The sequence below is a fragment of the Protopterus annectens genome, chromosome 11.part0 (assembly GCF_019279795.1).
Source record: "Protopterus annectens isolate FY-2018-M chromosome 11.part0, PAN1.0, whole genome shotgun sequence".
In the NCBI taxonomy this organism is placed as follows: domain Eukaryota; kingdom Metazoa; phylum Chordata; order Ceratodontiformes; family Protopteridae; genus Protopterus; species Protopterus annectens.
In genome coordinates this window covers 1084623319-1084636728 of record NC_056745.1, presented here as the reverse complement: position 1 = coordinate 1084636728, position 13410 = coordinate 1084623319, and the positions used below count along the sequence as shown (strand labels likewise).

The following is a 13410-nucleotide window of genomic DNA, read 5'->3' as shown; positions in this document are numbered from 1 at the left end:
CTTGCCAACTATAATTAGCAGAGTTAACAAAGGAAAAAAATTTTAGATAGACAGACATATAGAGATATGAATAGATAAATGATAGACAGACAGACAGATAAAGTGAGTGCTAATGTTTTAATTCACATGAACTGCTGCCCATATCTACTGTGTGACACTCCAGTCGATTGCATGGTAGTTTTATGCCCTAAATCTTTCATAGGTTCATAGGTAGGTACTAGGCTATCGGCCCAAGGGCCTACATAAGCCTAGCCAGCAAGGTACCATAATTTATGCCACCCAAGAAAGTTATTTTCCTGTACCACTGTCCAGCAGAGACACAGAAGTGATCCCCGGGGTGTATTTCCTATCTTCCATCCACTCATCAAGGTTTTGCTTGAAGAGTGCTAATGAAGAACTTTGCTTGACATAGATGGGTAGCTTGTTCCAGGGTATAGGAAGTCTCTGGGACAGGAATCTATCCCTCCAGCGTGTCCTGTTTATTGTGGTGACAAGGTTTAGGTCCCTAGAGCATGTAGTTTGGAGGGATTGGGATTTCTTTAGGTGTAGCATGTCCAACAGCTCTGGGTTTGACATAGCTTTATATGTTAGGCAGAGATCACCTCAGAGTAGGTGATATGCTATGGAGTAAAGCTGGAGTTTTTTGAGGTGGTCAGTGCAGGGCATTTATTTGAGGCCAGTAATCCTCTTTGTGAGGTACTTCTGTGGCCTTTCCAGCTGCTGCAGATGTCTTGTGAGGTACATTCCAAAAGGGGCGCTGTACTCTATAATGGGTCTAATGAGTGACAAGTAGAGGGGAACAATGACCTCTTTTTTCCTGGATGAGAACCCTTTTATGATGAGGTGTGCCACGTAGAAGGACTTCCTGACTACTGTGGCGATGTGACTATCAAAGGAGAGACTACTGTCCACCTGGGTCCCAAGGTCTCTTATCATGCATTCAGTGTTAAGTAGATTGCTGCCTATGTGGTAGTTCATGGGTACAGAGTTTTTACCAAAGGGGATGACACTGCACTTTTTGGCATTGAGCTTGAGGCCATGGCTCTGTCACCAGGCATCTTTCTCAGTGAAGCCCTTCTGTAGGATGTCCACATCATTTGGGGACTTGACTATGGCTCCTAGTTTGCAGTCATCTGCGAACTTCATCAGCCACAGGCCTTCTGTGTTAGCCTGTACTTCAGAGAAGTAGATACCAAACAGGAGAGGTCCCAGGACAGAACCCTGTGGCACTCCACTTGTCACTGCCTTGAGGTCAGATATGGAGTCTGCAACTTTTACAGTGTGGGTTCTGTCAGTGAGCCAGTTGGCAACCCATCTTGTGATGTAGGGATTTATACCTAGTTAAGTGAGTTTAGCTATAATTCCAGAATTTCACATCACTCAAAGTGAGACGCTAGGTCCTAAATAGTGAATTTCTAGGCTTTAAAAGCTTTCACATATACTTGGGCCCTCTTTCCTTGCCATAGCATTTTTGCTACATCACTGAGAGAACCCAAAGAGCAATCTTGCAGAGGTGGCAGTTTATTGGATCTATCCTAATTCATACAGTCAGCCTTCAGAAGTAAACAACTATATAACAATGTCTGAAAAAGAGCTTCTTGCATTACAATATTGTGGCTTCATTGTTACATTATCTGGCAATTTTATATTATTCTAACTCTGTGATCATTAATAGCACACATTATTATACATATAAAAATATATTATTGCATATAAGTATATATCAAATTAGTTTTATATCAGTACTTCTGAACATCATTGTAGATTAGCTTGTGAAAAAAATTGTTTTATTTTGGCAAAGATACAATTCTACTTCATGTATAAAAATCCATTAAACACAGCTTTAATTTGAGTGTGCCATAATTTACTAGTAATATAATATCACATGCTGAGCATTAATGCATCAGTTACTTCCGGTTGATTTCATCCTGGATCATAGGATCATAGGAGGTTACTAGGCTATTGGCCCTGATGCCCTTATAAGCTTAGACAAAAGTTTAGCCCATGTTTAGACAAGTCAGCCCCCAAAGCCCCTGTCCAGTAGGGGCACAGGTGGAATACCAGAGGTGTATTTGCTGTTTCCCATCCAGTTATCCAGGTTGTGCTTAAAAAGGGATAATGAGGTACTCTGCTTGATGTGGAGAGGGAGTCTATTCCACGGATGTGGAGTCTTGGGGACACAAATCTGTCCCACCAAGTCCTATTGATATCACAGACCAGGTTGAGGTCACACATATGGGTTGCTCGAGTGGAGTTTGACTTGCGGATATGCAGCAATCCCATAAAGGCAGGGTCTGAGATTCCTTTGTATGTCAGACGGAGGTCACCTCTGAGGAGTCTGTATGAAACTGAGTACAGAGACAAAGCTTTTAGCCTATCTGTGTAGGGTAGATGTTTGAAGGCCTGGATTCTCCTGGTGAGGAAACTCTGTGGTCTTTCCAGCTACTGCATGTGTTTTGTGAGGTACATGCCGGAGGGGGCATTGTACTCAATAATTGGCCTTATAAGTGAAGAATACAGAGATGTTATGACCTATTTGCCCCTGGATAAGATACCCTTACTTATGAGGTGGGCCATGTAGAAAGCTTTCCATACAACAGAAGCAACATGGTGGTCAAAGTCAGGTTGCTATCAATCTGGGTGCCCAAATCCCACACTACTGATTGTGTACTTAGAAAATTGGTATCAATGTGATAATATGTGGGGAAATCACTCTTCCCAAAGTGGATGATGTTGATGCATTTTTTGGCATTCAGCTTGAGGCCATGTTTCTAGCACCAGGCATTTGTTTGGGTGAGGCCCTCTTGGAGGACGTCCACATCACTTGGGGAATTGATGACTGCGCCCTGCTTGCAGTCATCTGCAAACTTAGTCGGCCATAGCCCACTGGTCTTGGCCTTCACCTCAGAGAAGTATATCCCAAATAACAGAGGTCCCAAGACTGATCCCTGGGGTACGTCGCTTGTTACAGGTCTACTGCTTGAGGTGGCTTCCCCTATTTTGATTAGGTGGGTTCTATCAGTGAGCCAGAATGCTACCCATCTGGTAACATATGGATCGATGCCTAGTTGACAGAAGTTATCTACTATGCCCGAGTGGGGAATAGTGTTGAAGGCTTTGGCGAGGTCATGATAGGCAGTATGCACCATCTTCCCCTTGTCCACAGCTTTGGTGATTGTCTCAAAGAAGTTGATCAGATTTAACAGACATGACCTCCCCTTGATAAAGCCAAACTGTATGGAGTCGAGTGTTTGGAGGTTGCCAATGTCCCTGTTAATGAGGTCCATGATAATTCATTCCATGGCCTTGCAGATCAGGCTAGTTAGGCTGATGGGTGTATAATTTTGTGGATCGGTGAATGCTCCACCTTTGTGTAAAAGGATGACAGTGGCTGTCCTCCACTTGGCTGGGACAAAGCTGATACTCAGGCTTTGGTTAAATAGGGTGCCTAATAGTGCTGCATTTTCATGCCTGAATTCATGTAGGATGCAGCCTTGGATGTTATTGAGTCCCATGGAGGCTGCATTTGTTGCCTTTGAGAGGGCAGTGATGACCTGTTCCCTAGAGATAAGTGGTGGGGGGCAGGTACTGAGGATGTCCTGACTTACTGATGGGGAGACATTTTCACTGAATCTGTCAGCCAGTAGATTAAAATAGTGCATTAACTGGGAATCAAACCCACGTCAACTGCTTGAAAGGCAGCTATGTGCACCACTATACCAAAAACAATGATAGAAAATTGTTTGGATACTTTTCTGAGTTAATGATCCCTACTGGTTCCAATCTAAGTACATTGTATAACTCATGCCTATTTTTGTTAATAATTTGCTGGTTTCATCTCTTTGTGACCATTTAACCCAAGCTATCTGCTGGCCCATTTATTTCTCCCTATCTCTTGACATTTAACAATGTCAGGAGGGAGAAGCAATAGCTGAGGATCATGGATATCATCCAAATTAGAAGATTTTTTTTTTCATGTTCAAAACACCTCCTTGACTAAGAAGCACAGTGCAATGTGCACTATGCTACATTAAAAGAGATGTACATTTCTGCACACTCATGACAGCTGGATTGTTGTACACTCATTGGGTGGCTTGAAATCCCTGAGTTACTATACATGCGGTGTGTACTTCTGGGCCTTCTCCATGTGGTGCCTGCAAAACTTTACTAAAATATCACACTTGGCGTAGCTATGCCAGGGTTGGTTGCTCACTCATTTTATTCCAAACCTGTTCCAGTACCTGGGTTGCAACTCAGACCAGGGTTATCTGGGTCACTGTTAATGTCACTGTCAGTATCAAAACCTCTATGCCATGTGGCCTACTCCTGATTCATATTCCCTGACAGGCAAAAATCCAGTGTGGAAGGACATATTTGGAGGGGCTTATATCTACCTAGCCCAAGCCTGTTGCACATCCAGTATTCTGCCCAGAACCATTTTCTTCCCTTTTTCCATTGTTCTTATTACAGAATACAGTGCTGAGGATGACGAGGGGTAGAAAGCATGTCTTTCAGTGGCTAGTTGATTGATGCTCATAATATCATCACTGGAAGGTCTGTGGTGTCTTGTAATAATGGTTATTCAAAGGGGGGGGTTGCCCCGAGGCAGATCTCTCAGCTGCCCCTGTGGGAGGAATAAAGATGCCTTGTTGAAATTTCAAGTAGTGTATTCAGTTAAGTACGTAGATGGATGAGTGTTCTGCATATAAATTAAACCTGTATGGGGAAGGTTTTCAGCCTCATCATTCACAGAGAACAGTTATCCATCTACTTACTTAACTGAATAAACTACTTGAAACCTCAACAACAGATCTTTATTCCTCCCACAGGGAGGGCATCAGAGAGACAGTCTCCTAGATCTGCTATCTAAAGTGAATTTATCTGGACTAATCCTTTGAACTCTTATTTCTTCCCTCAGTAGATGTATGTATGTATTTATTTATTTATTGAAAAAACAAAATTGAAAGTCCTCTCTGTTGATAATACAATCATTGAAGTCACCTCTCATAACAAATTATTAGTGGTGATAGCAGATGATAAGCTTACATTTCAACCTGCATATACAAAACTGCATAAGAAAAATTCATCAAAAACAAGGAATGCTTTACATAGCCAAAATCTTTCTCACCGATGCAACTAAAACTACACTTGCCACTACTTATCTCCTCTCCACACTTCTTTATGGCACTCCCATCCTTTCTAACCTCTAGGTTTCACAAAACTTAAAACTTGAACAATGCTATAACAAAGTTGCTAAATTTGCAGCAAATAGCCCTTTCAGAAACCGCCACTGTATAGCACTAAAATGCCTGAATTACTTAGAATTGCCTCATCAACTAACAGGTTAGATCCGACCACAAACTAATCACATTGGAAATCCACATCCCTCTCACCCACCCCCACCCCACCTCACCCCCACAAAGGTAACCACCATGAAAAACTTCTCCACAGCTAACTTTGGGCTCCTAAAAACAGAGGTAGCTAACTTTGGGCTCCTAAAAACAGAGGTGGTTAACTTCATGGTACCCATGCAATTGGAGATTAGCTGCCTGACCACCGAATCATACACTAATGCCCTGCACAAACACGTACACAAATGCATGGATCTCGCCATATCCAATAGAACCAAGATGCTCTCCTCCAAAAAAAGGAAGCCAATCTGGTGGTCCCCTGCCATACTTAACAGGAGGAAACTGATGCAAAATAAGGTGAAGTCCCAAGACTGGAAAAACTCCCTTATCAGCCTCAACAAAAAGTGGAGATCCCTCATCAAATCCTCTAAAGCTAGCTATGAAAACAGAATTGCAGCAGATAGTAACGACAACCACAAGGCCTACTATAGTTATGTAAAGAATCTCCATGGCAATACACAGATTTGCTCGGAGCTGTTGCACAATGGCACCTCCTATACCAAGCCAACAGATATTGCCAATATACTGGCCGACAGATTCAGTGCCAACTTTATCCCCCCCCTAAGGACCAATAACAATACCAGTAGATTGTCAGGCACCCAGTATTACTGCTGCACAGGTTAAAATAGCACTGTCCAAGGCCAAGAATACAGCTTCTATGGGACCTAACAATATCCCTGGCTGTGTTCTACATGAACTATAGAGTGAATTAGCACCTCACCTGTGTGCTCTGTTCAATCACCGCCTCACCTCAAGCTTTGTCCCTACCGAATGGCGCACTGCTACAGCCATCCCTCTCCACAAAGGAGGAGCAACTACAGATCCTGGGAACTACTGCCCCATTAGCCTGACAAGTCTGATATGCAAAACTATGGAACGTTTCATCACGGACCTAGTAAACAAGGATATAGGGAATTTCCAAACTCTGGATCCCCACAGTTTGGTTTTGTGAAGGGTAGATCATGCTTGCTCAACCTGGTTGACTTTTGTGAGTCAGTCACCAGAGCTGTGGATGAAGACAAGGTGGTTCATACAGCCTACCTTGATCTGGCCAAGGCATTTGATACCATTCCCCACTCAGGAATCATAGAAAAACTCACTAAGCTAGGCATCAACCCCTACATCACTAGGTGGGTTACAAACTGGCTCAAATATAGAACCCACAGTGTGAAAGTAGCTGACTTCAAGTCAGACTGCTGACCAGTCACGAGTGGAGTCCCACAGGGTTTGGCCCTGGGTCCTCTCCTGTTTGGTATTTACTTCTCTGAAGTCCAGACCAACATGAATGAACTCTGGCTGACAAAGTTTGCAGACAATTGCAAGTTGAGAGCCATAATTAACTCCCCAAGTGATGTTGACTTCCTACAGAAAGGCCTCACTGAGACCAACGACTGGTGTCAGAACCATGGCCTTAAGCTCACTTCCAAAATATGTGTCATCATCCCCTTTGGGAAAAACCCAGTTCCCATGAATTACCACATCAATGGTAGTCCAGTGAACAGAGAAGGTGTCATAAGAGATCTAGGAACACAAGTTGACAGCAACCTCTCTTTTGACCACCACATTGCCACTGTGGTCAGAAAGTCCTTCTATGTGGCACATCTCATTACTAAGGGTTTTGCATCCAGGAAGAAAGAAGTCATTGTCTCCCTCTACTCTTCCCTCATTAGGTGAATCATTGAGTATAATGCCCCATTTGGCATGTACCTCATTAGACACCTGCAACAACTGGAGAGGCAGCAAAAGTACCTCACAAAGAGGATCCTAGGCCTTAAACACTTGTCTTATATGAACAGACTCAAAAAACTCCAACTATTTACTGTCTCATATCGCCTACTTAGAGGCGATCTCTGCCTTGACTTACAAAGCCATGTCTGACCCAGCTGTGTTAGAAATGCTGCATCTAAAGAAATCCCAATCCCTCCACACCACACACTCCAGAGATCTCACCCTCATTACCACAATCAACAGAACAAGCTGGAGGGACAGGTTCATAACCCAGAGACTGACCATGCTATGGAATAGACTTTCCATACATGTCAAGTGGAGCACCTCAATGGCCCTCTTCCAGAGAAATCTTGATGAGTGTATGGGAAATAGAAAATTCACCTCGAGGATCACTCCAGTGGCTCTACTCAACAGAGGCACTGGGACCTAAAGTCGGGTGGTACGATGCCAGGGTAATCCTATGAGCTAGGCTCATGGCTCCAGGGCCATTAGCCTAGTACACACCTATGAACCTATATACAGAGCTTCTTACTATAAAATTATCCAGCAACCATCTGCCTGTTGTTGTTGTCTTTTGGCTTTTCCTGGTTAGGGGTCGCCACAGCGGAACTCTGGTCCACTAATGATTGGCAGTAGATTTTCACGAATGCCAAGGTGCCAGCTCGACGTTCAACCTTTTACGCATGTCTTTCAAACGCCCACCCAACTGCGGAGAGGACATGTAGACTCCACACAGAAGGCACTCCCCACACTCCAGCTGAGAATCAAACGGGAGAACCCCCTGCTGTGAGGCAACAATGCTACCGCTGCACCACCGCAGAATAGTATCAGCAACCATCTGCCTGTCCAGCACTAAAAAATATTCTACACAACTATGTTCCCAGTCAGTCATTTTGATATAATGACCAAAAATTCCTATCTCTCTACAAAGCTATCAAATCTGCTTAGTATTGGCTGTACTCATACAAGGTTGCTAAGGCCTGGAACTCATTAACTGTATCCATCAGGTCAAAACCTCCCATTCCATCTTTTAAAGCCACTCTGAATAACTTCCTAGCTAAAATCTGGCTCTGTTCTTGCTCAAAGCCAGGATAACCCTAAATATCCCTAAATGTGAACAACGGCTTACTATCAAAATCAGGAATTGCACATTTTCATATAGTGTTACATCGAATGCTTGTTTTCACCATCTCGTAATGTTGAATAGAAAGTGGTCAAATTTATATTAGCGAATGTGAGTACACATTCGCTAATATGGTTGACTTTCTGAATGGAGATTGCGGTACAGTGTGGATCAGGAAATGTACCCTTTTCCTCACTGTAGTGCAATTTTGGAGTTGGTATATATAATTTGCAGGGGGCGTGGAGGCTACAGGGGGGCTTGCTCCCCTGCAGAAACATAAAAAAATGTATATGTTTGCCACGATAACTTCACCACAATAGCCTAGGGTCTGACGCCATCTACTCATAGGTGAAGGTATTTTGAATGATTTCAAATGTAGACTTTCACGGTGGTGAGTTCCGACATTGTGACCAATCTGGATGTACAAATTTGGCACAATAATTTAACCATGTGAGTAAAAATTTTTGTACCATTCAACATTTTGATAGTAAACCATGAACAAGTACTTTTCATTCCTTATACCTCCTTACTCTCGCTTCTTCACTTCCTTACTTATATCAAATTCTCTTCCCTGACTTTCTCTCTAAATATATAAGCCTGTTTTTCCATCATTTCATATTGTAATCCCTGTTTGTATTAGACTAACTTAAATTTACTTTCTCTACAAACTGTCCAAAATTTCTATAAGTATTAAATGAATGTCATATAACGTATTGATTCTTAACCAATGGTTTTATATTATCACTAATTTGTTATAAACATTTAAACTGCATTAATTTTTGTTTTATTTTTGAAGAATGTAAAATTATTGTTCTTAAAATGTTTTGTAATAATTTGGAGCTTTTCTCCCCGGGCCACCGCTGAAAATGGCCTTCTATCCAGTAGGACTTTTCCATAACCAAATGTCAATAAATACATAAATACATTTTATGCTAATTAGATGTTCAGATTTTTAGCAGGATGTACCTACTTTTTAAGGGCCTTTGTTCCTATTTTCAATTTCTGCGGGTTGAGAAGTATGCCCCAGGAAATATAGGTTCATAGGTTCATACTAGGCTATCTGCCCTAGGGCATTTATAAGCCTAGCCAGAGTGTGTGTGGCTTTCGCCACCCCTTGGGATGAGAATACTACGTCCATTTAGGGTTTAGTTTACTGTGCCTCTGTCTAGTAGTGACACAGAGATGACCCCCAGGGTAAACCTACGATCTCCCATCCATTCGTCAAGATTTCTCTTGAAGAGAGTTAGTGAGGGGCTCTGCCTAACATGGACTGGGATTCTGTTCCAGAGTGTAGGGAGCCTCTGGGTTATGAATCTGTCCCTCCAGCATGTCCTATTTATTTCTGTGTTGAGGTTCAAATCTCTTGCTCTCGTGGCTCTGATGGATTTGGATTTTCTGAGGTGGAGCATGTCCATTAATTCCGGATTGCACATGGCCTTGTACATCAGGCATAGATCACCTCTGAGTAGGAGGTATGTGACAATAGAGCTGGAGTTTCTTCAGCCGGGCAGCATATGACATATGTTTGAGACCCTTTATCCTTTTGGTGAGGAACTTTTGGCATCTTTCTAACTGCTGCAGGTGTCGGGTAAGATACATCCCAAATGGGGCATTGTACTCAATCATGGGCCTGATAAGAGAAGAGTACAGGGGCACAAAGACCTCTCTTGATCTAGATGTGAATCCCTTCATGATAAGGTGGGCAATATAGAAGGTCTTCCTAACCACCTTGGCAATGTGAGTGTCAAATGAGAGGTTACTGTCAACTTGGGTCCCTAGGTCCCTGATTACCTCTTTCGTACTTAATGGATTACCACCTATGTGGTAATTTGTGGGTACCTTGTTTTTCCCAAAGGGTATACATTTTTTGGCGTTCAGTTTAAGGCCATGGCTCTGGCACCAATTATCCATTTCTATGAGGCCTTTCTGAAGGATGCTTGTGTCCGCTGGAGTATCAATTATGGTGCCCAGTGTGCAGTCATCTGCAAACTTTATCAGCCACAATCCTCCTATGTTTGCTTGCACCTCGGAAAAATAAATGCCGAACAAGAGGGGTCCCAGGGCTGAGCCCTGTGAGACACCGCTTGTGACTGCCTTAGAATCTGACATGGCTCCAGCAATTCTGACCTTGTGGGTTCTGTCCTTGAGCCAGTTTGCAACCCATCTTGTGACATATGGGTTTACATTTAAGCTGGTGAGTTTGTCTATGATGCCCGAGTGGGGTATTTGTGTCGAAGGCTTTTGCAAGGTCAAGATAGGCTGTGTGAACTGCCTTACCCTCATCAATGGTCTTAGTGACTGTTTCAAAAAAGTCGACCAGGTTCAAAAGGCAGGATCTGCCCTTGACAAAGCCGAATTGGGTAGGATCCAATGTCTGTAGGTCCCCAATGTCTTTGTTTATGAGTTCCATAATGATCCTTTCCATAGCTTTGCAGAACAGGCACGTCAAGCTTATGGGGCAGTAATTTCCAGGGTCCGTAGAAGCACCTCCTTTGTGGAGTGGGACCACTGTTGCTGTACGCCACTCTTTGGGTACGTATCCTGTAGTAAGGCTAAGATTAAACAGCAGCCTTATGTGGGGTTTAGTTCCCCTTGGAGTTCATGTAGCACGCAGCTCAGGACACCGTCCGGTCCCATTGATGCTGTGTTGTTAGGGAGGCTACACTCTGCTGGGATAGATATTTCTCCTTTTTGGGGGGGGGGGCGGAGAAATTTGCACTGAACCTGTCTGCCAGAATGTTGGCAATGTCTGTGGGTTCAGTGTATTTTATGTCATTTTGGACTAACTCTGAGCATATCTGGGAGTTTCCACCCAGGTTTCTAACATAGCTAAAGAAGGCCTTGTGATTGTCTTTTGTGTCTTTTGCGAATTTTCTCTCAAAGTTGGCCTTGGATGATTTTATGAGTGATCGTAGTTTTGTGCTAGTACTGATCAGAGATGCCTTCCCTTTTAGGGATTTTGCTCTGTCATAACATGTTTTTCTGTTTTGCCACCTTTGCGGTGAGGCTGTTTTGAGCAGCCACCTCCCAAGGTTTTAATTGTTTCTGGGGTCAAATAATCATACGTCCATTGAATTTAACACAATAATTTATAGTAAACACATGTTCTATCCTTGGTTATTTTTAATAACCAGCTTCACTGTCTTGCTATCATTTTGCCAGATTATTATATACCACAAGTGATTATTGTTTTCTCTACTGAAAGGGAAAGCCTGAGATAAATCAGGACGGCAGTCAACTACAACATATATTGCCAAAATATTAATATTTTTCGTATTCTGTTAAGCCACCACCTTAATTATTGGCAAGACGTGTATAATGCAATGTGGGTAAAAGAAATACGTGGCAATAATCTTATGGAATAATTAAAAGGCAACGCACAGCAAATAGTACAGTAAGAGCTGCACAGACTGTACTGCAAAGGGTTTTGACGGACAAAATCAGCAACATCAACTAGCATAAAGTACCAACGGAATGCAATTTAAAATGTTTCCGAAAAATAAAATAAAAAGTACAGAAAGAATATAGAACATAACAGAGTGATACGATTGATAACCAGACTACTACAGATAGCACACTCGCCATATACTTTGGGCACGGAACAGGCAAAGATCATTATTATAATAAGGTGCCAGCTATTAACGTGTTATCGTTAATTACCTGCCTTGCTTTTAGTGGACATTTAGCATAATTTTACAGGAATAGAAAACGATGCTGTTGCTTATTCACACAAAAAAACGTGGTACGCTAATCGTTTTAAGTAATTTTTATAGGAACATGTATTGTCTATGACTATATGGAAGACAATATTTGTTAAAGGGACTTTGTTCTCTATTATTAGATGCATTAACGTTGACTCTTCGTCAGTACAACTCATAAGAAACTGTTTATTGTAAAACTTGGAAGAATGGAAGTGCAAACACTTACCAAAAGTGAACAAAAGTTAATTGTTTGGTTCCAACGGGTACGGCAAAGGAAACGGTTGTCTTAGGCGAATTTAATTCTACTTGCACTAACATTCATTTCCCGTGATCTGATTAGGACTATTAAAATCACTGTTGTTAGCAGACCTTGAAATTGATATAACATGCTTTGCGTTGCTAACAGAATAACTTCCTGGTTATTGCAATCAGGATCCAAAGTGCAGAAATGCATTCTTTAGCATGTTCCAAGACTCCTGGCACACCATCTGTTAGTAAGTTGTTACGTAACCAATGTGTTCCTTCAGACTAAAACAGCCACAGCGCGCACCTCGAAGCGTTATTCTCTTTTTATAAAAGGAGTCACACATATACTGTAATCCTCCACCACACGCACCGCCTGTAAAACCAACAAAACTGTTATTATGTACTGACAAAAGACCAAGTTAATACAGGGCAGGTCATTTGCGTTACCTACAGTTTTGACAACATGCAAATTTACTTTATTTCAGTAAGGATGCAGCCTGTTAGCTCAGATTAACGAGCTATGAATTTACACATATATTACTTCCTTATGAATCATAAGTTATGATTGTCACTGTTGAAATGGCAGCCTGATCCCATGTGCCAAAATGGGAAAAAGGGGTTGTAGATGGATAGAATGATCACTTGGCTTGTGTTTTGTGGGGAAAAAATCATTCTCAAGCTGACCGAAAAATATTACACATATGTACCGTTTCTTCGCACCATTATGTAAACATGAAACACGTTGTAGTGTTAGCAAACGTTCACAGCAGCATAGTTACAAAAATAATGTTGTTTGCCCAGAACATTTTGAGCCATTAGATACCTCTCAACCTCTTAGATAGGGTTACCACCTGCCCACTTTGCGAGGGACAGTCCCTCTTTGGGCAGTTGCGTCCTGACAAAAAATTGTAAAAATGGTAAATGTCCTGAGATTTTAGGACAAAATTATTTCCTATATTTTATGTAATAGTTGCATAAAACAGTTATTCTGTATCTAAAATACCTAAATGTTATACGAAACAGAATAAGCAACTAAAATGCTACAATAATAAGCTTTTATTTAGGCAAAAACGTTAAGTTATATCCTTTGTACTGACCATGGGTATGTGTCGGCCTGTAAAATATGATGTTTGTACCGAAAATGTCCCACTTTGGCCATTTGAAAAGGTGGCAACCCTACTCTTAGAGCAAGAAATCTCGA

At 42.0% G+C, this 13410-nt stretch overlaps 1 long non-coding RNA gene across 1 annotated transcript in view; it reads right to left on the bottom strand.

Moving 5' to 3' along the window:
• The window catches only part of LOC122814848, a 65531-nt gene extending 53123 nt beyond the window's left edge, over positions 1–12408 (bottom strand). Inside the window, exon 1 of the long non-coding RNA XR_006366913.1 lies at positions 12190–12408. This is a non-coding gene — a long non-coding RNA (uncharacterized LOC122814848). The remainder of the gene's footprint in view (positions 1–12189) is intronic.
• Positions 12409–13410: the final 1002 nt, after the last annotated feature.